Below are 26,193 nucleotides of genomic sequence, written 5' to 3'. Positions count from 1 at the left end.
TTCTACTTCTAAAACAGTCATTTCTGCTTGCTAAAGAAGTAACAGGAAAGTGATATGTGCAGTGTTTAATCCTACTTGAAAACATTTGTATGAAAAAACTTATGCATTTTTTTTCTGGACATGTTCTCAAATTGTAATAAAGGATATAATAGGCTTTATTTCAGTGGCAGTGATTCATCACTTATTTTTCACCTTGCATTTTGTCTGGAAACTTTGAACAGTGATCACTTTTATATGTGCAGACATATTTTCTAGGATTTTTGTGTAATGTTTCACTCTTCTGATAGCTAACAGTCTTTGTTTTTAGGAAGAATTTTACTTTTGTATGCCAAAGTTTTAAGATCAGTATCAATAAACTGTCAAGATTTCCTTGACTCAAAGTTTCACTGATACCTGTGGTATCATACACTTTCCAAATTCTTCGGCAACTCTATGTATCAGAGTTTGAAGAAAAATATTTTCTCAACTAAAATACAATAAAGCTTGAAATCTAACTGGTGATATGAGTGTTATCAATTCTGTTTTCTAATATACCTCCAGTAAATTAAACTCCAATACTATTTTGCCTGGTTTACATAGTAAAAAATAATCTATTTTGTAAAAACTATGTAAAACCACTAATTATTAAGTCAAAGTATAATGTCTTGGACAAGAGAAGTACTTGAACATCTCAAGATGGAAAGAATCTTTCCGGGGCTTTCTTCAGAAACCAGATATAGGAAACTCTGTAGTTTTATATTCTCACTGCTTAAATTTATAATTATAAAACAAACAAACAAACAACACCCAAAAGCCCCCAAACAAACAAACAAAAACCCAACAGTGAAATCACAGATGCTCATTTCTATTTTGTGAAGAAAATACTCATCTGGAAAGATTTCTATTCACAATTTAAGTTACCTTCTTCACAGATATTTTTAGGTATGTCCTGAATATTTGTTTTTCAGGTTGTGGTTTCAGATTTTCTTTGACTTTATAGTTAGTGAAAACCAAAATATTCAAGAAAAACAGTGAGTTTCCTGGAGTCCAAATAAAAACACATTGTAGCAGTATGTATTTGACTATGGGATGTTTTCTTGATGAAGGAAAAGCAAACCATTTGAAACCAAGCAAGGAGCAACAGCATCTGTAAGCCAGTCAAATTCCTTAGGTGTTTTTTTCTTCTGAGTGACTGTAGATCACATAGAAGGGAAAAACTGTATCCTCATGTCTAATTAATAGGTATCAATGTCTACTGTGTGCAGTGATGGTTTCTATATAAAGTAAACACACATCCTGTGCTCTGGCTTTGGGATAGTTCTGTATTTGTATGTTTTTATTTTGGTGTCCTGCACAACTCTGGATTTTGTTTTAGATACTTAATTTGTTCCAGTGATTCTTTCTTCCTCCCCCCAGACAATTCTAAGTGTAATTAAATGGATTGCACTGTATGATTTTATTTTTTTTTTCTCTTTCTGTTGTCCTTCCTCCCTTTTTAAGACAAGAAAACCAGTCTTAATATTTTTGGATTCCCATGTCTATTTCTGGTGGCTTGCATCATGGGGGAAAAAATGCAACATGGTTCATAGGAGTGTGACATAAAAAGCTGTATGTAGCTATTGACTGGTGTGAGATCCAGTCCTTTTAGAATATTGCAAGAAAAAGCATAAGCACAAACATCACAGTAGTTCCTTAGGTTTTGGGGTTATTTTGTTGATTTTTCAGTACGGGTCACCGCTTGTATTAGAATCTACAGGCTTTCCTCTTCTTCAGTGGCTCTAGTTTTGTCTGAAGTGATTGCTGGTAGAAGGGATGAATAGCCATGGATGGACAGAACCAAGTCTGGGACTCCCTGCAGAGGAAGAGACTTGTGAGCCTCATCAAGAAAGTGCTGTGGTACTGGCCAGAGTGTTCAGTGCATCCCTTAGTTCTGTTTCTTAACATATGCACCACCAGTGTATGAACTTGTGCTGCATATGGACTTGTGGGTTCCTTAGATTGACATGCCAGATGCTTTTTTAATCAGCTGTCTCTTTTGGGGCAGTTGAATGAGGCTGACGTCCTGAATTTGATAGGTATGTTTTAAACATAAGTTTGGTTTTACAGAGTGGTATGAAGTGTATGGCGGTTGGTGATTGTAAAAGTGTGATCAACAATGATCTTGCTGTGGAAAGGGTATGTGTTCTTTCTGATGCAATGTGAATATTATGGGTTATTTATTTATTTATTTATTTAGACCTGTTGGCTGCTTTCCTCTTTGAACTTGATGTACTAATGACAGAGTTGCTTAAGGTCTGGGAACCTACATTATTTTTTGGCTAAGGACACAGAGAAAGCCAATAAGTGAGACATCTATAGATAATTTTCTGCTCAGAAATAGGTATTTGTATAAACGTCTGTGGGTGAGAAACATTTACAAACATGCAAACTTTCCTATGTATGTAATACACACACACACACATATATATATATGTATATCCAACACCTAAATTTGGTTTTATGGCTGTATAGGTCATGTATCCAAGTAAGTAGGGACAACAAACAAACTTTGTAGGTAACAGAAGACAGGATGAAGAGATTTAGGATTTTACAGTTTGGTGGGTTGGTTTTATTTTCATTTTTAAGAAAGAATTTCAAGTTCTGGTTTTTAATAGGAGCATAGATAGGTTGAAATGTGTGAATAGGCTTTAGGATGATAAGTACACAGAGAATGAAGACTACACAAAACCCATCCTTGTCTTTGCTTACGATACCTGCCAAGTCTCCAGCTTAGGGAGTCTCTGTTCTTCTCTTCTTGGTGTCATTAAAAACTGCTGAAGCCAAACAGTAAGTTAGTCAGACCAGACCTTTTAGGACCTGGATATTTTCCTGTCTTTGTAGCCTGCTTTGTCTCTCCCTCTGACATCAGTGGGTGTGGGATCAAACCTTTAATTCTGTGAAAATTTTAGAGACTGGAGATGAAAAAAACATCTGTAACTTTTTGCAGCAGAAGAAAATGTAAGTATTGCAGGAAGGAAGGATACTGTTATTTAAAACACCCTCATAATTTTGTCTAGGTAGCAATTGTTACATTTGTGGCAAGTTCATTAGCTGACTTCCTACTGTGGTTATTGCTTGTTGTTACAGGCAATTAAACCTGAAAGTCTTATGATCAACACTCCCTGTAGTTTTAGGTATGTCATCAGTTGCACAGGAAAAGGCTACCTTCTTGTGTTAAGTGGCAGTCCTGTAACCTTACATTTCTGCCTTTAAAATCATGCAATCTAAGGAAAATATACAATGAACATTTGACCATTGGAGTTGCATTTAGACCTCTATAGCTATTAATGAAAAGCCATAGTACTTGTTTATACCTGTTTTGCTGTTTGTCTTAAGTACAGTGTTTTGTTCCATGATTTGCATTTTACCTGAATTTCTCACCTGAATGATTTTACTGTTTAACAACCGCTCCTGAAAAGGTAGAACTTCAAAGTGACCCAGACTGAAGAGAAGGGAAATAATTTGTAATTAATCATGTGAACAGGCAGAATACATGTTGTTTATAATCATAAAAAAAAATGTGTGTTTTGTGTATTTCTCTGTTACAATGTGTATAAATAAAAAAAAATAATCTTCTAGTGAACCACTGAAAGTAATTTTTAATTGACTTGTTCTTCACTCTTGGAACGTAAATCCCAAGAAGTTTGAAACAGGACAAGCAAAAATGAGGAAAGGTAACAATGTAAACAGTTAATTAGGGAACTGTTGGAAACCAGCTGAAACAGGATGCGCCTGTTTGCATCAGCGTTACTGTTTTTGTAAGGGCTGTTCGTTGCACTGTTATTTGTCTAGGCTTCAGCTCAGTTTTCTGCACTCTGAGGGATGTGAGCCTGCTGTTGGAAGTAAGGTGGCAGTGAAAGACATTGTTTTTCTGCAGGTTTTACTGGTGAAACTAGAACCAATCTGTTTTGAACCAACTTGCTTGGGCCTCTACAGGTAGGCGCATTAGAAAGTCTGTTAGTAAAGAGGTGAGAAATTACATGACATGTTAGTGGCATGAGTGCTTTCTGCTGAAGTGTTATGGGGATAGCAGGTGCAATCCAGAGGCAAGTTGATATCTAAAGCACTGGCAGATTTCAAATGGGACTGGGGATTGCTATCCGAAGGCGGTAGCTGCAGTCACAGGAACCTGGGGTCTCTGCAAAGTTAAATATTTCATGCTTTTAATTTGTGTCACTAGAATATTTAAAGTGGTTTTGCTGGAGCATGAAAGAAGGAAGTAGTTGCTAAGAATTTCTTAACTAGTCTGCATTTTACAGTAGAGGTTCAGCGTTGATGTCACTTTTGTTTATACCTGTCAGAAAACTCACAAATGAAATGAAAACTCACAAAATGAAATCACAGACCTGCTAAGTTTTGCTAATCTCTCTTTTGATGCACCTTGTGTACTCAAAGATTCTCTGGTCTTTTCCTTTTTTACTCACTGCTAAACGGAATATTTCAGCCATACACAAAGTGAAGAAATTCACAGTTTTGTACAGTTATTGATTAGTGCATCCTAGCTGTTTTCTAAAGGGGACAAGTTTGCACAAGACACTTGAGACACTCATGATTGATAACACATACTGGATTTCACCTCTGTGGCATCTGTGCTCAGAGGCACAAAACTCACTTTGGGAAGCTGCTGCATATTTAAAACAGCATGAAGTTGAGCATTGATGCTTTTCTTGTGCTGAGTGTGTCTTACTGACATCAGTGAAAATACTTACAGAGTAAGGAGTTACCTGACTGGAGAAAGTGTTTTGAGTAAGTTCTGTTAAAGAAATTGCCCATAACCATAGGGAAAACCAGTGACCATTTTTAAAAAACAAATTGAAAGGGTTACTAGAGGGAGAAGGAGAGGTGGCTTTGCTTGTGGATATATGGCTATAGAGTCAGAGGGCAGGACTAATTGAATAAAGAGCGCCCTGGAATGTAGCAATGCACAGGAGTTGCCTGTGTCTTTTTAGGGGAAAGTCTCACACTGACGGTGTTCCTCTGAGAGAAAGGCACTGTCCTTTACAGAGGGAACCAGCTCAGTTTTTCCATGATTGTGAAGGAAAAGCAGAAGTTCATTGCCAAGAGGCAAAAGAAACATGACTAGAACTTATGACGTACGTACTTATGAATATCCTTCACTGATAATTTAACTTAGGGTGGTGTCCAGTATAGACTGTCTAAAATAATGTTAAAAATCAGCACAGTATTTGCTCTGATTTTCATTGCAGTATCAAAGAATTGTTAGCATAGGAAATTTATTTAATGTAACCATTTGAGAAAACCAAAGAATGGCTGATATGTCTGCAGAGCTATTAACGGGGAAAACTTCTGTTTTATTTATGTAGATACCATCTTGATAACTCTCTGAGCCCAGTGTTAGCAGTGGATTAGAGGAAATGAGCAACTTTCATAAATTTTCATAAGGAAGCCTCTGAGTATTAACTCTTGATATTTTTGTCCTTGATGGATCTATCTTCTGACTTCTTTGCATGTGTTACTGTTAAAACTGCCATGCAACAGTCTCTTGCAAGGATGGTCTGATATGTCAGAAGGTATTCTTCCTTCATGGCTTCAGCAGCCCTTGATCTGCAAGTAATCTAGCCTGTCAAAGATGTATTTCGGCTGATTTTGTCTATTCGGGTCAGTGACTTGAGGACCAGACTCCTCACCCTGTCACTGATATTTAACAGGCCAGCATGTAGTAGTAGCAATCTTAACTGCAGGCAGCTCACTGCAAATGTAGGGTCATTTATCTGTTGCAGTTCACAGTGGAGTGAGGTGAAGCGAAGTGATTTTGCTTTGTATTTGCTGGGGTTCAGGTGATGTGTTATAACTTGTTCAACTTGAGCACTTTGATCCTCAGCTTTTATCTTTATAGACATAAATGTAGAGTATCTGATTGTGACAGGCATATCTTCTGAGCCGAAAAATGATATTTCTGTCATTTATATCAGTGCTTTACATGTGTCTAAGATTTTCTTGTGCTGTTTTGATTCCAAGTAATATTCCTTTAAAAAAACACAACAAAAAACAACAAAGCAAACAACATATATTTCTTGAAGAAATATGTTTCTTGAAGAAACGTATTAAAAGATTTCTTGTAAATACAAGAGTCGCTTCTGTGGCACAAACTCTACAGCACTTAAAATAATGCCAGGAGAAATCCATTCTTGCCTCTACTTTTAAAAATTACACCTGCCTATAGGTATATTTTTCAAGTAGGTAATTAGCTCTGAATGATTTTGTGGCAGCTCCATCTTAATAATTTGAAGAGTGACAAAATAGGCTTGGCAAAACAGAGCAAAATGGCTAAAAATCTAGCTGACTGATTTTGTGTTTTTACATGCAAAGAAAGGAAAGTGCTTGATTGTGGTGCATGTGTGCCTGAGTAGGACATTACCTTTAATTAGCCCCAACCATGGAAGTCTCACTGTTTAGCACCCATATGTCAGACTGTGTGCTGCAAAAATAGGTTATAATTTGTTTGTTCAAACTAGCAACAAAATAGAAACTTTAAAGAGATCCAGCTCTTTGGATGTTTCACTGTAATCTCTGCCTAAAGTCAGATGTACCAGTTTAATTACTTATATGAAAAATGGTTTTGTCTTTTTTTCTTTTCCCTTTTTTTTGCCTTTTCTTATTAGGGTTGTTAGCTCTCAGGCTTGAGAGGGGGGAGAAAAAGGAGTAAGACTAATTTCCTGAATTGTTTCATTTTTGTGCCTGCAGATGACAGTAGGAGCACTCTGGACTTGATAGCAGTTAAGAGATTAGTTTAGAGACATCCTGCTCTGCACCAGCTGCTCTCAGTGCTCTCCAGATTGAATGCTAAAGATGCTATCTAGTGGCTCATGTCTAGCTGGGATTCATTTTAGGCTATTTTGAAAAACTAGGGCTGGGCTTCTTTGGGACACAAATTGGGGTATGTTGAGTGTTATGTGAGCTAAAGGCAGTTTTTCATTCTGACTGGTGCTTTATTTTCCACAGTGTTGCATCCAAAACAGATTTGTTTTGTACTTCAGCTGTTACTGCTTTTCATATTTAGAAACTGAGGCTGGAAAGGCTGAGACTGGAATACCGTAATACTGTGTGTTCTCTCTCTCTTTTTCTCTCTCCCCTTTCCCCCATATTCCTTCACTGATCTTTGTACTGTGCAAAAGCTGATGAGTAGATTTCTGAGGGAAAAAGGAGTATGAGCAGTCCTCAGAATTTCCAAGATGTAAAGAAGCTATCCTGATAGTTATCCCTTCCTCCTGTATTTGTCATCCATCTTCTCAAGAACTCTGTACAAGGTAGCTTCTAACAGTACAACAAACAGTGTGTAGGCTTGAAATAAGAAGACAGTAAAGGCAACTGCTTCAGGTAGGTGTGTTATAAATTTCAGGGTGTTGTTAATATAGCATCATAGGAGGCTTGAACTTTGCAGTACCATTTCTCCTTTTTCTGTGGATGTGTGGCTTCTGCAGTATTAGAGGCCAAACCTGCTGTGGTACTTTTCCAGGCTTACTGGCTGTGCTGTAAAACGTTCTCTGGAGACTGCACAGCAGTTCTTCTAGAGTTACTGATATTTTTCTTCTTGTTGGCTTTTCTATCAGTGCCACAGAATCTGAAAAATGGTGCTAGAGCCAGTTGGCAATGTGATATTTGGAGAAAGTTGTAGTGATTGTAAAGGAGTATTTCTATCATGAGCCAGAAGTCCGGGAGTTTAAGGGATGAGTGGCCCAAAAGAGCTCAGCGTATCATGAGTTTTGTGTAACTGAGCTACAGCATACTTGGGGACCATGGAGGATTTGTATAGCAGCTTCAGTAACTAAGCCTGTGAGGATTGCTTAATGGCAGGCCAGGGGGTTCTGATCTGTGGTCCCTGAACAGTGAAATCTTGAATGGTACTGTTTTTCCTTTACTAATTATTGCCCTTACTGCATTTAAGAGACCAAGCAGACCCTAAGTACTTCATGTTAAGTAGCACTTGCTTTAATGGAAGAATTTTTTGCATGATGGTAAATGGTTAGTCCACTGAACAAGGGAGGCTTGATTCAGGGCGTGACTTTTGAAGCCTCTGATAATAGAGTTGTATGGTTTAATGTCTCATTTGGGTTCCTGCCAGTCAGACTCAAAGTTTCAGGGAGTAATAGGTTCGTGTTGGAAAATGCCATTGTTCAAGATATGATTAGGACCTTTTCCCAGGCTGAAACCTGCAGAGGTAGGTCTGCATGGCTCTTCAGACCCCTCTTGTCTGTGGAAAAGGTCTTACTGCTATGACTGAGCACAGTTAAGTACAGCAAAGTCTTAACAGCCTTAAAGCTTTTCTGCCTAAGTTCAAAATGGGACACGGAGCTGAAAAGTTTTGGTTTTTTCCCCATAGACTCGACAAACATTGTTTTTCTTAGGGAAGAAGAAACCACTTTCGTAAAGCTTTCCTGATCTCTTCCCGAGTCATTTTGTCTCTTCTCTCTCCCTTTACTGTCACAGCTTCCCCAGGCATCTTGTTTTCAAGTGTTTGCTTCTGAGCAGCCCTTCAGTCAGGCAGCTCACACTTGCAGTTTACAAAGTGTGCCTGAGTCTCTTCATGAATCACTCCTCTTCTGAATCCACCTCCTTAGATCTTTCTCCATCACATAGTTAATGGAGCTGTTTGATTTGCCCTGCCACGCTTTCCTCTAAGATGACTTGCTGTGCAGTTTTGCCACTGCTTCTCCATTTCCTGTTCTCTAAACCAGTTTGCCCCATTAAGAAGATACCACAGCACCATTAACTTCTCTCCTTTCAAGACCATGCACTAGAAACTGCTCACAGGTTGGTATATTAACTGGAACTCGTATCCTCTGCATGGGAACATTGATCTCTTCCTTGCTGAGAGTCTTGATTCCCCAGCCCTGACATTTCCTGTTTCTGTCTGTCATCTTCTAAAAACATCTCATACCTCACAGCCAAATTCTTCCCATCTATGTTCTATTTTGAGCTCTGCTTTTACTGGATAGTCTCTCTAACTTTAGCACTTAAGCCACTGCAACATCTCTGTATAACTTCTGTGGCTTTTTTGATTTGTTGGTAGGCCTACTTGGGGCATATTAGCACCAGCAGACTTCATCCCCTCTGCAGTTTTAGAGAGAAGTGATTGTCTTCAGAGACTGACACCTAAGTTAGCCCCTTCACCCCTACTTAGCTTAGTTGCTCTGAATCACACTCCTCCTACCTGTTTTGTTTCTGAGAAAGTAGAGAATTCAGTGCATTTTCTGACTCTCCTGGATGTTCTTGTTAATGTCGTCTCATCAGCCTCCACAGTGAATATAAGGGATATGCATGGATGGTAGTAATTTTCAACCTATTAAAGAGCTCAGAGGTGTTACAGAATTTTAAGCCACAACTTTTTAATTCATGTTCTTAAATACTCGTTTATTCCTATTTAGCTGCATCTGTAGGAGGAATCAATAGGTTTGTTTCTTTAATGCGATTTTTGAAGTTCCCACTTTTCCTCTTCCCCCCCCCATTAATGGGAGATTTTTCAATGAAAAATATAACTCGCCGCGTTTCTTCTTTTTAGTACCTAGATTACAGGGGTTCTAGCACATAGTGATACGGAACATTGGAGTACTAAAGTTAAAAAGGCTTCTCTTAAAAACATATCAAAAGAACATAAATAAGATACCAAAAATATGTTTCTTTCCTTTGTGGAAAGATTTTTAAGTGGGTTAAAAAATGATTGTTTCCTTCTCACTCTCTTACATAAGCTATAATTGCTACCAATTTCATGCAAAGTTTGTTACTATTTGTAAAACGACTCAGGCAGGTCTCAGTGATGTTTTTTGAACCTGCAATTAGTTATTTTTTGGGAGGAAGAAGTGGGGGGGAAGAAGCAGGTAGAAAAATGAACGCCATTTTTGTACAAAAAAAACTTGTACTGATTAGCTGCTATCTAAATTATAGTCTATGAAAATAAACTTTAAACTCATTTCTATGAAGCTGACAAAGATTCAGGTCCTTTTGAAATAGTGTTTGGCCAGTATTTCTGTGGTTTCAGCCTATTACATGGGTTCTTAAAAAAGGCAGGCTATTTAGAAACACTGCCTAACAGGTGCTCCTTGCATCTTACCCCTTTTTAGACCCACTGTAAAAAGAAAGACACACATACTTTTGAACCTGCTTTAATGTGAGGATAGCTTTCACTTGCCTTCCTTCAATTTCAATGTGTCTATTTCCTTTTCCATCATAATTGTGGCTGTTACACTAAATTACAGCCTGTGTATTTTAAGAATCTTTCCATACTTATGGGTGTGGATTATGTAGTTTCCATACCCTTACTTGTGATTTCCTCACTGAACTATTGTGCAGCTTCTCAAGCAAAATGGATAGTTCTGAAGCTACAAGTGACTATTTGTATTTGAGAGAGGATTTCTTACTGGGATCATGTTGAAGAACTGACACAAGATAAAGGCTCTGTCTTTCTCTTTGCTCAGCTTGGTGTCTCCATTCAATCTTGATACGATCAGCAAAGATGAATATACTGTATTTTATTTCAGAAGCCTTTTCATGGAGGGTTATTAAAATTGTTTTTCCCAAGAGAAATTAAGAGAGATTTAATGCTATTTTGGACAATAGAAATCAATAAAGTATTTTTATACTACCTGTCTTTATGGCTTTTGATGACTTATGCTTGTATTGGTGATTTTGTATTTATAGACAGCTCTTTTCTGCATGTCTTCTCTAACTCTAAAATGATTTCATGAGCGTTTAAAGTCCTTAGCTTGCAAAAGTGAATGCATTTTGGAGTGCACCTTTCCAGGAATGTGACTATCATTTACCAAGTAGTTCTTTACACAGCTCTACTTTGATTAGAATCAACCTCACAAGATTTGCATGGAGGTTAAATGGATATCTTCCTTCCAAAACTAAGCATTATCCAAAATTACATAATAATGACTTGAAAGGTATTATTTAGTGGACTAATCAGAGCTCAAAATTCAGTTCCCAAGACTCTTTGGGTAATGTCAGGCAAGTAATAAATAAAATTACAGCTAAGTGATATGGGCCCTAGAAACCTGTGCCTCTGAGCCTCAGCCTCTGCTTCATCATTCCATTTGAAAAATCCACAATGACAAATTACAACCACCCAGTACCACACCCCCAGAAATGCCCAAGCTGATGAGCCAGGGGCAGGGGAAACCATACCTTCGTCTGTTTTGGGTTAAAAACTGTGAGGTGATCTGGAGAACAGGCAATGAGGATGACATGGCTTATTGATTCCCAGACTTCCAGGTGCGTGCTTTTTCTCTATCCTGTCTCAGGTGCAAAACGCATGCAAAAGACCTGTGCTTTACACTACACTCATTTCCATGTCAAGGAAACCTTAGGTTTGTGGCCCAGACGAGGCTGGGAAGGAGAGCTGCAGCTCCCAGTGGTGCAGGGTGGCACGGGACCTGTGGTCTGTGACCACTGCAAGTCTCTTCAGGCAAGTGCTGGAGTAGCCATCGATTCCACGCAGCTGAAGTATATCATAGACAACTGTAAGAAGGTGGAAGTAGGGGAGGGCAGGGTAATACAAAAATCTATGGTTTACTACCTTTATAATATAAAAGGGTATTGCCAGTAATCTTACCAGTTTAGACTGGTGGAACTGAACTATAAATGAGGTTGTATATGGACATGTGCACATCACTTTTCTGCATAGCTGGAATTGTTTGGTGACTTAAATGGCTCTCTTCAACAAGTGAATGAATGTATGCCATACTGAGAGAGTGAAGGCTTTGTAGAATGACAGGGTATAGATACCAAAGCATTACCTTTAAGTAGCACAGGACATCCCAAGCAATGAGACCTGTTTACCAGTGCAAATAATGTAGAAATACATACAGCAATACATCAGTGCCTGCTTCTGAATTATACAGAAACAAATGAAACTGATTAAAAATATCCAAGGCACCCACTCACAGCTCTGATACGCTGTCTGATCTTCCAATAGGTAAATGGAAAAAGACATCATAACTGGTGGAATTCTTATTTTTTTTATTTAATTTTATTTTTTGCCTTCTCTTACTATCTGTGTAATTTTTCTGGTTTGTAGTTGACTGTTCTTAGAATAAAACATACAGCCTTTAACATTTAGGGTTTTTTTGAAAACACATTAAAAACCACCAAGGTGCTACTTTTTGTGAGGTTTTTTCCATGGCCTAATTTTAGGAAAGATCCCAAATGATCTGAAGTCAATTAAGTTCTGAATGTCAAAATTTAGATTAATCATGACAGAAACGTTTCCACTATCAACACTTTTAATAACTGTTTTCCACTTCAGGCTCCCAGTGGTCTGGGATCTGATACACAATCCAACATGTACATTACCTTAATCTTTGAATGGTCCTGTTGATATTTGGTAGAGTTAATCTGGGAAATAATTTACAGTGCACCAGTAATAAAGGTTGAAGTCACGTGTAGTGGCTTAAAATCTGTGACCTTGCAGATAATTTTATTTTTTTTTTTTATCGTATCGTTACATAATTTATTTGGAAAGAAGAAGTAAAGAATTTTGAGAGAGAAAGAAGAAAAATAGTTTAACCACGGGCTTTTTTTTTTAATTAGGTTTTTTCTCCTCATGCAGATGAGGAAAATAAATTTTATGAGAAACATTGCAGAACAATCATCAAGATTGTCCAGCATTACATTCAGTTTTACTGGTTTTTGATTTAGTTTACTCAATGCAGCAGATGGTACCGAGAAAACAATAACTCTTTGCATTGACTTTCTCCAGCATTGACAGTTGTTCTTGCTGAGGCATTTGATGTACATACCAGTCATAGGTCACGAAGACCAGCATGAGCTCTTCAAGTCCTGCATTGTGAAGGCAACAGGAAAAGCTTCACTCAGGGAACGTTTAGAGTGTACTGAATGAGCAAAATGAGTGGATCTAGACATATTCCCACCAGAGTATAGCATTTTGTTAGAGAATGCAAGGGACCGTAATGTGTAAGTCATGCAGTAACATGCTTGCCTCAAAATGAGTTTACGCCTAGGTTTGGGTCTCTCTTTTGTTAAGATTCACAGCTCAGTGTTGAGTTGAAATTGTTGTATGAGTAAAGAAAATGGGGCACATTGGCTTGAACAGAGGCAGTTGTGCATTGTAGAGAAAAATTGTTTGGAATCAGAAATTTGTGTCTATAGTGACAGAACAGATGTTAATGTTCTTGGAAGCCTGGAGAAACTGGGTGTTTTCTGACATGCTTTCTCTGCTATCCTACGTGATCTCCATAGCATGTGTTTTAGATTTGAAGTTACAGATATTTCTGCACTTGCACTATATAGTTTTTTAGAAAAAAAACAGAGCTCTGAATATAAGGGGAATAAGGTTGAGCATAGGGTAATTGCAAATGATGCGTCACTTGATTATCAGGTTTAAAGTATCATTAGGGTCTTGCTGAGCTTTCTGTCAACACAAAACATGGGCAGATGTTAGCATTAAAGAGAACAGAAGTGGATAGATAAGAGCAGGCCAGCTGCTGAAAGATCAGCTGACACTACACTGACATCAAGTGCAATCTGGGCAGTCCTCACCCAGGCAAACCTTTGCATGCAGCAAATATATTGATGTCTGTACGTACAGGAGCCACAGCAGTGCCCGTAAACTAGTCATCTGGTCAGTACGGCTTTGTTGCGATGAGATATATTTTCCTTGTTTTGCCCGATTTATCTGATCTTAGTCTCTCAGTGTCTCTTGTTTCATTTGCTGAGAACGGACCATAAAGAGGAAATGGGCATTTAGGTCATCTTGTGCATTTTCACTAGATGTGCAGTAGTACTTCCCTCTGAAATGTGTGCATGCAGTATGTTACAGGCAGCTTGTCACTTTGCAGTCTCTTCCTAGTGCAGAATATGTGTCTTTGGATTGTTACAAGACATAAAAAAATGCATATTACTTGGGTCATAGCTATAGCAGTAACTTGAGGAGGTGATTTCAGTGATGTACTTGTGTGGTGTGGAGGAAATGGTTTCCCACAGCCTCGTGTGGGTGGCTTTGCTAAGTGCCTTTGTAGAGATGGGTGCAAGATGCTACTGAGACTTTGGTGTCTTCCCAGCAGCAAACAGTGCTTTTGTCATAGCATATCAAAATACCCACAAAGGGTAATTAGCTGGAAGAAATGAACATACTACTGCGATGCACCTGAAGGGAAGCCTGACGATCTAGTGAGCAAGACACTGAAATATAGTGTCTGCATTTGGCTTTGAGGTGAACATGTGGAACAATCTTAGCCAAGTCTGTTAGCTGTGCTTTGTAAGATGATGCAAAGAATGTTTATCTTCTCAACTTCTTGCTTATATGTCTTTTCAAAATATGTGCTCCTTCTGCATGTGTGGCTGCTCACTGGTGAGAACCTCTGGAAAGTACTGTAATGCCAATAACCATGATAAAGGAGTGTGAACTTCTTCAGAAAGTGAGCTTTGCTTTTTTGCCTTGAAAATGTGTGTCGCTGCACCTCAAAAATTACTATGTATGAACTTACACATTTCCACAGGACTTTGAAAAACAAGGCTATAAAACATTAGGATTCAGCAGAGTACGGAGCTGATAGGAAGATAACTGGAATGCTAGGAGCGTGAGGGGGGAAGGAGTAGGGGAGGTATTGCTGTGGATACTGGCAGTGGTCCTCAATTTTCTTCTGTTACTCCACCGCATTGGGATCCAGCTTCATCCTTAAAGAAAATGAATGCCTTTTTTATTTTCTTACTTTTATTTCCCCCTCCACCCTCTCGGGAGAGTATAGCTAAGAAGAAAATAGGCTCAAGAACAGAAGCAGAGGTTGGTGTTCTAAGTAAGGGCAATCTGACTGTAGCCTGAGCTTTTGTGAGAAAGCAGGGAATCTGACAAACCAGCTTTTGTGAGAAAGCATGGAATCTGACAAGCTAGACGAGGCCATTTCTACCAGTGTTGGCATAATGATGACTTTAAAAACAAACAAATTTCCAGAGACAAGGAGATGATGAGAAGGAACAGGATTCGTTAGCCTAGCGTGTTCTGGTGTACCATTTTGAATAGGTACTGTAGAAAAGCCTTTGCTTGCTTTTTTTGTAAAAGAGAAAAAGGAAAAACTATTTTCTCTGGCCCTAAAGAATGTATAATAGTCTATAATGCAAGACCACAGCCTTGATGTTAGTTTTTCTCTTTAAAATCTCAGGGGTCTTGGTTTGCTTTTTTGTTGTTGCTGCTGGTTTCTGGTTTTGGGTTTTGTGCAGGTTTTTTGTTTGGTTGGTTGTTGTTTCTTCTTTTTTCTTTTTTTCCCACGCATGCTGTGGATTTTAGCATTCTTTTGCCAATTCAACTACTTAAGACATGAGAATAAAGCACTGAAAGCTTGACAGGAGCAAAGATTCACTGGCATTTGTAAACTGCAGGAAAGGATGGAATTCAGCAGATTTTCTAAGTGACAGAATACTCATGGGTTTAAGGGAAAGAGTTTAGTTCAGTGTATCTTCATAGACACCAGCTATTCTTTGTCCCCCTTGTTTATGTTATGTTATCTCCATGACCATACTTCAAGGATTGTTTTGCTCAGCTTAATTCCTTCTCGTTTCTTGATCCCTGCCAAGTCAGTATTCTTGGCTGCTTTGGGATGCATGGAATAAACATTCACCATCAATAGTACGAACTTCATTCAGCAGTTTTAATAACAACCAGATACAGTACTGTACAGTGCTGTGCATGTACTTGGATTGGGTGGGTTTTATTTCATTGGGCTTTGCAAAAGAAGGGGTTCTTTAAAAAGACAAAACCACAGAACCATGAAAGTAATGCTTTGATATTAGCTTTTCCATGAGAAATCTCAAGAAAAATCTGTTTATCTGGGTGATAGCCAGCTGGACATGTGCTAAATATGAGGAAAGATGTTCTGCTGTAAATGCTTTGACATAAACCAAGTGCCTTTTCCCAAAACTATCTGGAATGTTTATATGAAAGGCTGTCAAGCAGGTTTGTGCATTTTAATGGCATTGTTCCTTGGGCCAGCAGCTTAATCATCCCACCAGAATTTGTTTCCATGTGGCTGACCTGGTGGATCAGTAGTACAGGGCTTCATCTGCTTCTTGAAAGCTGGATTTGCTTAACACTGCAACTGCTTAGTATAATGTGCTTTTCAGAAATAAAGTGTAATCAATAGAGCACTGTATATCAGTACTGTCTAGCATTAAGTGCCTAACTTCAGCTTCATGATGCCTATTCTCAGTTGTATGTTGTGGGGAGTCTGGCAGGCCTGGGAAGTTAATAGGTGATCAGGTTGCTTCTTTGACTGTGGCAATCATTGACAGCTAGCAGGGAGAGTGACAGAATTTAATCCTAAACCCAAATGTGCTGCTCCTGTCTATAATGCAGCTATGCTCTTTTCCTAGAGGCATTTTGCCCTGCTAAACGGGTGTCGGGCACACAGGAGTTATGCTCATGTGCATCTCATACTCCTTCCTACAGTTCTTTTATCTCACTGCATTTGAGACGAATTTGTCCTCCCCAGAGTACTTGATGATGTCAGAGACACTTTGCTGTTAACTTGTCATGGATAAGTGGATATTGCCCTAACAGTAATTTTGGTTTAGCATCTTTCCTGGGGTATTTGAGTGCTTCCCCTAGTCTCGATGAGAGGTGCGAGCCCACAGATCTCTTGTAGTAGCACACATCACCTGGCATGCTACACAGTGTTGACCTGGCTTGCAGAACAAGCTTTTTCATTCAAAAAATAGAGTGAAAAAAAGAAACAGAATTGGTGTCTTGGGAAAACAAACAAACAAACACGACTATGCAGTGGATGTAATCAAACCCGCTGCTGAAAGAAGCAGCTGGGGCAGTCTGCAGGCATACAGAGGCACACGGGTGGTGAGTGCATGCATGCGTGTTTGTGCGACAGCGAGCATGAGCGAGCGAGTGAGAGGAAGCCCTGAAACTTAAACTCCTCCTGCAGCTCTGCATCTGCTCTGAGTCACTGGTATGACTCACACTGACAGTGTTCACGTTAGCTAGCGTTCAGATGGAGCAGCTCTGGCAACAGAAGAAGCAGGTTGTATTATTGATTGCCTGCTGCAGCAGACAGTTGCACCAAGATTTTTTTTACAAGCACAGATGAAACAGAGGAGGCTCTACTGAGCACCGTTATTATTATTATTGTTTTCTTAAGGTAAGAATGCCTGTTCTTTACTAGAGAAAGATATGAAAGGGAATTTAGAGCTAGGGAAGGCTGAGCCTTTCTGCTGCTGCTTATTCTCGGAGGATGCTGATCTTTGGAGCTGTGTTACGGTAAAGCTTTGTCTCAACTGTTTGCAGCACCATATGGAGAATCATATGGCTAATGGGCAGTTCACATCCTAGGAAACAAAATAAATATATTCTCATTCATTGATGTTATGTAAGGCATGGCAGCCATGTTAAGGACATAAGACCTCTCTTGAAGAAACAGTCCTACTAGATGGTAGGGCAAGGAAAACAACTAGTTTTTAAGCAGCTTTCTGTTCTTTGGGGAGCACTGCAGTTCTCTAGTTCTTGCTTAAAACTAAATATGCTAACTTCTGATTTTCTGTGTTAATAGAATAAAAACCAGTGGCATTAGAAAGAGGAGAATAATTGTTTACATTTAGAATCACAGGGTTTTACCTTGAGCATTCAGTCTGGGACTATATGCATTGTGATCTGTGCACCATCTGAACATAAACAGTTTCTTCAATACTTTAAATGATGCTTCCAGATATTGGGCTGATTTTCATTTTGTGCCACTAAAAGCCCATATATATATATATATATATATATACACATGTCCTGTTCTTACATTTAGTTATGTGAAAAAAGTCGACATATTCCAATTAGTGTTGACATATGCAGAATGGGTAAAACACTTTTTCTGTAGTGGCTTTAATGCTATTTTATTCACTCTGGGTGCTGTAATTTTAATGTAGCCTAGACTGGTGTCGCTTATGATCGTCAAAAAATCCACTGAGTCTTGAGCCTTTGCTGTGCTCCTCACAAGAGATTTCTAAGTTAGGGATTCTGGTTTTGAACTGCAGTAATTAATTATCTTAATATCTCTTTTCTTTCCTTACACACACACACACACACACACACACACACACACACACACACACAGTTTATTTTGGATTTGCAAGGCAGTGTCCTTTTAAAGTGCATCTTACAGTGAGGCTGGCAGCTGCTCTTAGTAACAGGGGAGCCTGGTCTCTTCCGTGTATTGTTTTCAGAATGAGAGAATAAGGGTGTTTCAAAAACTGCTCGTGTACTAGCTTACTTTCAGGTACTTGACACTACCACTCATTTCCTTGTAGAATTTACATAAAAATGACCACTGTCAAAGAAACACGGTGCTGTAGTAAGGTCATTCTATTTGCCAGTCGATAGCATTCACTGATGCACAGTGGTTTCATTCCTACTAATTAAATAGATTTAGTGTTACTTCTTCCTTTTAAAAATACTAGGTTTCTTAATAAAATGAAAAGTAAGATTTGTTAGTGCATTTTTTTACACTTCTTTTGGCATGCAACTTAGAAAACCATAATGTGAGAGAAGCTTGTAGAACAGCGTCACTCATGGATGCCCATCTCCCTGAGCAAAATTTTAGTGACTAATTTTAATTTATGTTCCTGATATAAAATATTTCACATGTTACAGCATTATAAATGCAAACTAGTTTAAATAATGTTAAGGTTGGTTTTAAGACTACTCACTAGCAAAGTTCTGGTATATGGCAGTCTTTCCTTCCCCTCCCAAATCCAAACAAGTGCAAATAAAACAGTCTTATTTTTTCCACTGATTTGTACCTTAATTTTTGTTTTCTAAGACTATGTGTCAAAATTGTGTTTGCCTTCATGTTTGCCTTTTAAGTATGTATGCATTTAGAGTACGAATTCTGTATTAGGTCAAACCAGAACGAATATTATAATAAAACTCAATTATCTTCAATTGAGTTTGCAGAATTTCCTTATGAATGCATTGTGGCACAGTTATTAACAGTTAATATTTTGAAAAGAAATTTCAAGATGATGCTTAACATTTGAAGAACAGGATGACAGTCCCTGAGTCAGCACAACCCTGAAGACAGCCACTCCATCCTACTTGTCCATAAACTCTTTGTGCAAGTGCTGACCACCAAAGAGAACTCCCTCTGATCTGTCTAATTCTTGTGCTGCCTACTGTGTTTCTCTGTCTGCAGTTGGAATGCACTGAGTGAAAAAGAGAGTCAGCTCAAAAAAGAACAAAAAGCCCAGACTCTCAAGATAGCTAGACAGTTTGCTGGAAAGCTGCTGGGAAGAGCTAAAGCAATCTTGGCAGTGTTTGTTGTGATGCTGTCTTGATAATTACAAGATACATACATTTTGGATATATTATCAAGTCACAACTAAAATGTAAATATCCAGGGTAGGAAAGATTTGTACAGGGAAGTGATCATAACTTTATGTTAAGTGCAAAGAAAGCAGCTGAGTTTGATCCTTCTATGCAGGGGTTTTGTATAATAGGACTTGCCAAAGTGCCCTCTAGGCACCTTGAAAGTTAGTTTATTCCTTTAAGTTGGTTTTGAATCAGGCTGTAAAGACAACAAACGGCAGAAGCTGCTGGAACCATTTCACTTGTACGTTTGGCAGAATTTGAAGTGTGAGAGTTCATGATCTCCTTGGCCTTTCTTTTGTGTAGTAAAGTTTAGTTATTCCCAGTGAACCCGAGCAGAAGATCGCAGCTCACTGTTCTCCCCTTCTGTTCCTAACCTACAGGACATCACTGGTGCTTGCACAGCTGTTTTTCTCATCTCTGCGTTACTCCAGAGCTATGTTTTGTTATCTCTGCCCTCACTGAAGCTTCTGTGGACTTTCTGCTGAAATTTAAGTCCCTTTTTAAAATTCTCACTTCAGTTGCTCTACTGTGACCTGTTTAATGATTCTCTCCCCTTGGTAGCTTTTTCACCTAGGCAAGCTTTAAATGGAGCAAAGCCACAAAGCTCATGTAGTTACCTATTGCTCCTGTGCTGCTTGTGTCACAAACGAGACATGGGGTGTTCACCTGTCCATTTTATTTGTTTCTTCGACATAAAACCCACTGCTTCCTTTGTGGCCATGCCTTAGTTGTGTTATTCTAAGCCCTTCATCTGCTTTCCTGGCACTTGCGAAACAGTGCTGCTGGATTATTTCTCATCTCTTATATATTCTGCTTCCTCAGTCCTTGAAGTTTCGAAAGGGGCAGCGGCATCATCCTTGGGTAAGATGTTGTACCTCTCCCTGCCGTGGCAGGGGAAAATGACTCTGCAGGAAACACAGCTTTTGCTGTGGGTAACAAGTGGAGAAATAAGGGGCAAAGAGAAATCAAAGCATTTCTCCACAATTCTTGGAGCTATGAGACCTTCAGTAGGAGGAAGCACTTAACTCTTGTTTTACACAAAAGCTACATTAGCAATGCTAGCTAGCCTTGCCAAATGGCTGGTGATGAACTTAGGGGAAATCCATTCTTCTCTTGTTATTGAAACAAATTTCCATGAATCATCTTTAATATGGGTAATTTTTTTATTATGTTACAGTTTTACCTGATGATCAACCCAAACTGGAGCACTGCTGTATCAGATGCTGAGTTTTACACAGAGCAGAAGATGGTCCATACACTGAATAATGATCTTTTTTTCTCCCATAAGAAATGGTTGCCTTACTTTCTATGCTAGTTTGCTTTTTTACATTAGCCTTTCTGAAAGAGGAATTACATCTAAATTTGAAAAGGAGGGAGGAAAAAGGTTGGAGTTGTTGGGGTGGTTTTAAAGGGTTTTGTTTCTTTTTTGCATGTTATAAATAAGCCCTGGAAACTGGAGTTACATTGGAATAACGTTCTTGCATATGAGCAATATGAATAGCACTGTTTGCAATACTGAGCCATCTTGGTTGTTGGGAGTTTTATATCTTTGCATATTTTTTTGAAACGACAATATTTACATCAGTTGTTTGGGGGGTCTCATATATGTGTATGCATCTAGAGAGCATCTACTTTGTCCTTTTCCTTGTTCTATGAATAAGTCTTCTTGTTTGGATTATATTTGTTGCCTTGTTTTAAAGAGGATGGGGAAAGAACTGTTAAATCTTTCTTTATAGTGTGTCCTAAGAAGCTCATCACTTAATGCTGGAGTGGTTCAAACAGGGAGACACAGAGAGGTGAACACATCCTGTTTGCCCTGCCCAGACTGCTAGAGTTGGGCATTGCATAAGGCTTTATATCACACAGAAAAAGTCAGTGTCTCAATTTTTGTCTGTTGAAACCTTTGTGTGTTCTTGACCATGTGCTAGTTTAAATAGAGAATGAAGAGTGAATCCTGTACTGTGAATATAGCAATGATGGTCCTTTCATATGCCTTCAGGGTCTGAATTTCCACTTGATTAGTTCATGACTGTAGTCCCCCTGCCCTGCTCAGGAGTTGGATCCAGTTTGAGGATAATTATAGTCCATTTCACTCTGGTTACATGGGATTATGGCCTGGATTATGATGGCAAGTTATTTCTGTGCTGAATTCTCCTTGTATTTTGTAGAGATGCAGAAATCTGGGATTAGCTCCATTTCTGTTTCAGTTGATGCTTCATCTTTTAAAGCAGCAGAGTACCTCTGACTGCTGTGCGGGCTTAAATCAGTGATAATAAATCGGTATGTTTGATGTCTCACATGACTGTAAATTGATCTTCTGTATTCAGCTGAAACACAGTTTAAAAGGAGTGGGTTCATATTCAGATTTACGTTTTAGATAAGTGCTTGCTGATGCCAGATAGTAGAGTTGCCTCAGGCAGAGGTGAGTGACAGAGCATGTCCATTTTTGCAGTTATTTGGGCAGAAAATCTGATTTTAAAAAAGCAAATGACAATACTGCAATATTCTAGATAGGACTAAAAAGCCGGTAGCTTCATCAGGTTTCCTATGTGTGATAGGTAAGTGTATTTAAGCCCCAAATTCCTGAAATACGAGCTGCTATAAAAGATTTCTTCTCACTCATTTCAGAAATAGACACCAATGGTCTGACTTTAAAGCAAAAGTTTTATTTTTTCCCCTGGCATCAATGCTATTTCTGTTGAGCAACTGGGAGGGCTTCTCCAGAGGATATATGGACCAACATAGTAAAGTGTTGATTCTTTTATCACACATAGAAATACATGAAAAAAGATAGTATCATGCTGACAGTGTCTTTTGTTTCCAGAAAGCTTGCAAGAAGAGCTCTTTTGAGCTCTGTACATGTATGGAGGATTTGTATGAAAAGGGTTACTTCCTGAGTATTGCTCTCACTATATATTGTGGTTGTGAATGCATGACGTAAAAATGCATGCAGCTGAGCTGGTTAGAATGAGGTCTTTCTGTTATAAACTCTCTGAAATATCGATGCCTGGGAAAAGTTCATTAAATTATTCTCTGCTCTTGAGATAAGTGGGTGACTTTCAAATTGTATTTTAGTAAACAGGAGGTAGTGAGTAATAGGAAGACTGTGACCTTTGTGGTTTTGCCTACATAAGAAAGGTGTCTCATTATTGTCCCCATGGTTTTGTAGACTCATTGATGAGAACATGATATTAAAAGTGCCTCTACAGGAAAATGATTTTACACAGAAAAGTTGCATGGAAAAGTGACTATTCTATTGCCAGTACAAATGCAGTGAGACAGACTTGTAAACCAGACCAGAAATGAACTTTGGAAAGAAAGAATAATGAGGAATTAGAGCAGATTCTTCTTGACTGCTCTCCTATGAAGCCCACAGTTCAACTGGGGAATGTAAGGGAACTGTGACAAGTTTGATCTCATATTTATGAATTTCAGGGAAATTGCTTGTGATGAAAGTGCTTATGTTTGCAGATTGGCCATTTTTAGAATTTATAACATAGTGTGAGTGTCATCTAATTTCCTTTTTCCCAATACGAGGTATTGCTTGTTACTGGGCAGAAGCAAATTAAATGAAGTTGTAGTCCTAAATTTGTGTTGAAGTGATAAGGTGTTTTACAGAGGATCCTATGAAAGATCCTTCAGAGGTTTGCCACGTTTAGTGCACATTCACAACAGTTTGTACAATCAGTTTATCTATAGCACTTTCACTAATATACACGGTGAATGAAAGTAGGCCACTTAAGGGTGTGGGAAATGTCACAAATTAAAGTAAGAAATGGGAGTTGGGTGAAATTGTGTTTAATCCATGCTCCAAGGATCCAGACCTGTGGTCTCTGGAGTGAAACCATCACTGCCATTGCTGGAGGTTCTCAAGAGTTATTTTGCAGAGCTCCACGAAGCCGTGGCTGGAGGGGTCAGAGTGAGCTACAATCAGAATTGTCTCACATGCCAGGACCTTAATTTGTCACATTTGCTGTTATATAGTGACATTACATCCTTTATTGTTGCCCACCTTTTATCAGCTTCTTTTGCAATTAAATGAATATGAGTATTATTGCCCTTTTAACTGATACGGTCTGTGAGAGACTGAATCAGTAATCTGAGGGCTCCTCCGTAGTGAAACTACAAATGAATTATAGAATCATAGAATGGTTTGGGTTAGAAGGGACCTAACCCGTGGGCAGGGACACATTCCCCTAGATAAGGTTGCTCAAAGCTCCATCCAACCTGGCATTGAACACTTCCAGGGGTGGAGTAGCCACAGCTTCTGTGGGCAACCTGTGCCAGTGTCTCAACAACCTCACAGTGAAATATTTCTTCCTAATATCTAATCTAAATCTATCCTCTTTCAGTTTAAAGCCATTTTCCCTTGTCCTGTCACTACATGCCCTTGTGAAATGCCTCCAGCAGTCAGGTCCGGTGGACCTGAGTGGGCAGAGTGAGCCATGTGGCAGGCTGGATTGTGAAGGGCAGAGATGCCTGCTGGTGTGAGGCTGAGGCAGAAGCAGTCCTTCTGGCTCCTGCCATCTAGCACCTTTCTCCTCTCCTTAAGCCATGAAATTTCTGTTTCTGCCAGCTGCTTTGTGCCACAGAGAGGGAGGTGAAGATGCTGGCAGATTGCATGGAGCAATAGGCTTGTTTTCTTTTTCCCCTTGAAGAATTGCTCTCTCACAGGATCCTTTTGAAGCTGCCATGTCATTTCAATGCGTGGAGGTTGCAGAAAGGATTCAGCACCTTCAGGATACATAAAGCAGTAAGAGGGGGGACCTAGGTTGGTGCGTGGAACAATAAACTTGCATTTGCACAGGCAGCACTTGTTGGAAACAGCTGCTTTTGTGTTTGGACATGGCTGGAGGCTTCCAGCGCGTATGTGTGAACTGAGGAACAGAGGAGCTTGGCTTCAACACCCATAGTGGCTAAATTTTGACTACCTTGAAAATGCTTTGCCTTTTTTTGTGAGATGCGAGTATTTCCTAATAGCTCAAGAAGAACTGAATGTTCTTTTCTGTGCTCATTAATGGGATTTATATTTCAGCTATGTAAACATTTCCACAGCCTTTAATTCAATGGAAAATCAAAAAATGTCACAAGGGACTACTGGTTAAGATTTTTTGAGTGCTAGAAACCATTTGGTACATGTAACAATTGCCTCTTTGAAAAGTGGGGGTGTAGAGTAGAACACTTACCTTTGAAGATCTGCTTACCTGATGTTATGTTTGTGATAAGTGGCAGACAGGAACTCTAGTAATTTGTCTCAATTTGTATGAAGATTTGATACCCCTTCCTGTCATGAGTAAGACATCTAGGATAAATGGGAAGACTTGTTCCTCTAGCACAGTGCTTATTTGTCACTAACAACATTCACAAACATCTAAAAGGCTTTTAAGAGAAGGAAGGTGTCAAATAGGCATTTGGAAGGGCTGTAGTAGCTGCTGGAGAGTGTAGTATTTTGCAGCATTTATTTTTTGAAAGTGTGACATCTTTCCCAACTTCCCTACAGCTTTCCCAACTTCTCAAGAACTTGCACTCTTTTCCCCCTCATTCCACTGTGATTCATATTTCTGAATATGAAAAATAAGAACACAATGTCTTCAAAGTAAGCATGTGATTATTTATATGCAAAAATGAGTAATGCAGCCTAGATTTAGCCATGTTGTATTGCACATTTCATGGCTGGAGTGCACAATGCTCTAATTTAAATCATCTATCAAGTTGTATTTGGGGTTCATAAAATATGTCACATTGGATGGGGCTTTGAGCAACTTGGTCTAGTGGGAAGTGTCCCTGCCTGTTGCAGGGGAGTTGGAACTAGTTGAGTTTTAAGGTCCCTTCCAACCTAAACTATTCTGTGATTCTGTGGTTCTATGATAAAATAAGGCTGTACTACCCATCTTAATGTTGATGACATCTCAGGGATTTGCTTAAAATAGGACGCACTTAGAAAATTATTATTTGGTTACACTGCATGAAAATAATTTCAACCCATTACAACTTGAATGTTTAGTTTTAGAATGGGATATTATTTAGCCTGAACACGTAGCCTCCAATGATAAAAATGAGACAGGCATGTGGGCATTTGGTAGCTAAGAAAAACGTGGTTTTCTATGACCCTAATGTAATAAATGAAAGAAGGAAGTAAGAATTTTAGGTACGGGACACCATTCATTTGCTGTCCACAATATAAAGAAACTGTTCAAGTTGGTTCTGGGTGGTCTTCATACACTTCAATCTCTTCCGTGTAAGCATGTAGTAAATGGTTGGATTGATCATGTTTGTAATAGCAAACCAGGTCTTCTCTTTCATATTTAAAACAGAATGTGAAATACACTTGTGCAAACCAGTTTGACCTTAAGACTGTCTTTTGAAATCTTTTTTTTCCTTGCTTTCCATTTTGCAGGAGAGCACTCTAGCTAGACTGACTTGTGGAGGTGTGTATGTGACAATATTGAGGAACAGACCAAATCTCGGGGCATGTCTGTATGTTCTGGCTTTAGGTCTGTTCAACCTGAGGAGGTACTGGCGTGCACTGTGAATTTCTTTCCATGAAAATCAGGTGCAGAGCAGGGTAAATTGTGTCAGGAACACAGCCTAGCATTAGGAATGCTAAAGCACTGCTTCAAACAGTGATACAAGCACAGTCAGATATGTGTTTTATTTTTTCCCAACCAGGAGCTGAAAATAGCGGAAACTTTAATGTTGTGAAACTACAGGTTGCATACAGAACGCAAGCAAATCTGAAGTAATTCTGGGGAAGTCAGATCAAGACAAGACAAGTTTCCTCTTTTTCTGTAAGGCATATCTTGATATAATAGTGGTAGCATCTTGTGTAATTTAGTACTTCA

The 26,193-nt window shown here is 38.9% G+C and overlaps 1 protein-coding gene and 1 long non-coding RNA gene across 20 annotated transcripts in view; one reads left to right on the top strand and one right to left on the bottom strand.

Moving 5' to 3' along the window:
• The window catches only part of INPP4A (inositol polyphosphate-4-phosphatase type I A), a 122,267-nt gene that overhangs the window by 16,709 nt on the left and 79,365 nt on the right, over nt 1–26,193 (top strand). For 4 of the 19 annotated variants that reach the window (XM_061377910.1, XM_061377911.1, XM_061377903.1 and 1 more), the window contains exon 1: nt 16,731–17,138. The exons of 3 other annotated variants lie outside the window; for them this stretch is intronic. The gene's annotated coding sequence lies outside the window, so the exon portion shown is untranslated. Of the gene's footprint in view, nt 1–3,896; nt 3,955–16,730; nt 17,139–26,193 lie in introns of those variants that run through there. 12 more of the 19 variants (XM_061377914.1, XM_061377912.1, XM_061377916.1 and 9 more) reach the window with 8 other exon arrangements.
• LOC133225489 (uncharacterized) lies at nt 1,452–3,706 on the bottom strand. Its single transcript, XR_009729171.1, has 2 exons — nt 2,519–3,706; nt 1,452–2,273 (listed from the first exon to the last, which is right to left on the bottom strand). It is a non-coding gene; the product is annotated as an uncharacterized LOC133225489 (long non-coding RNA).

Source organism: Neopsephotus bourkii, unplaced genomic scaffold (genome assembly GCF_033783945.1).
Source record: "Neopsephotus bourkii isolate Nb327-2 ecotype Australia unplaced genomic scaffold, CSIRO-AGI_Nbou_v1 NB_1760, whole genome shotgun sequence".
Lineage (NCBI taxonomy): Eukaryota > Metazoa > Chordata > Aves > Psittaciformes > Psittacidae > Neopsephotus > Neopsephotus bourkii.
Note: the sequence above shows the minus strand (reverse complement) of the source record. Positions and strands in the feature narration are given on the sequence as shown.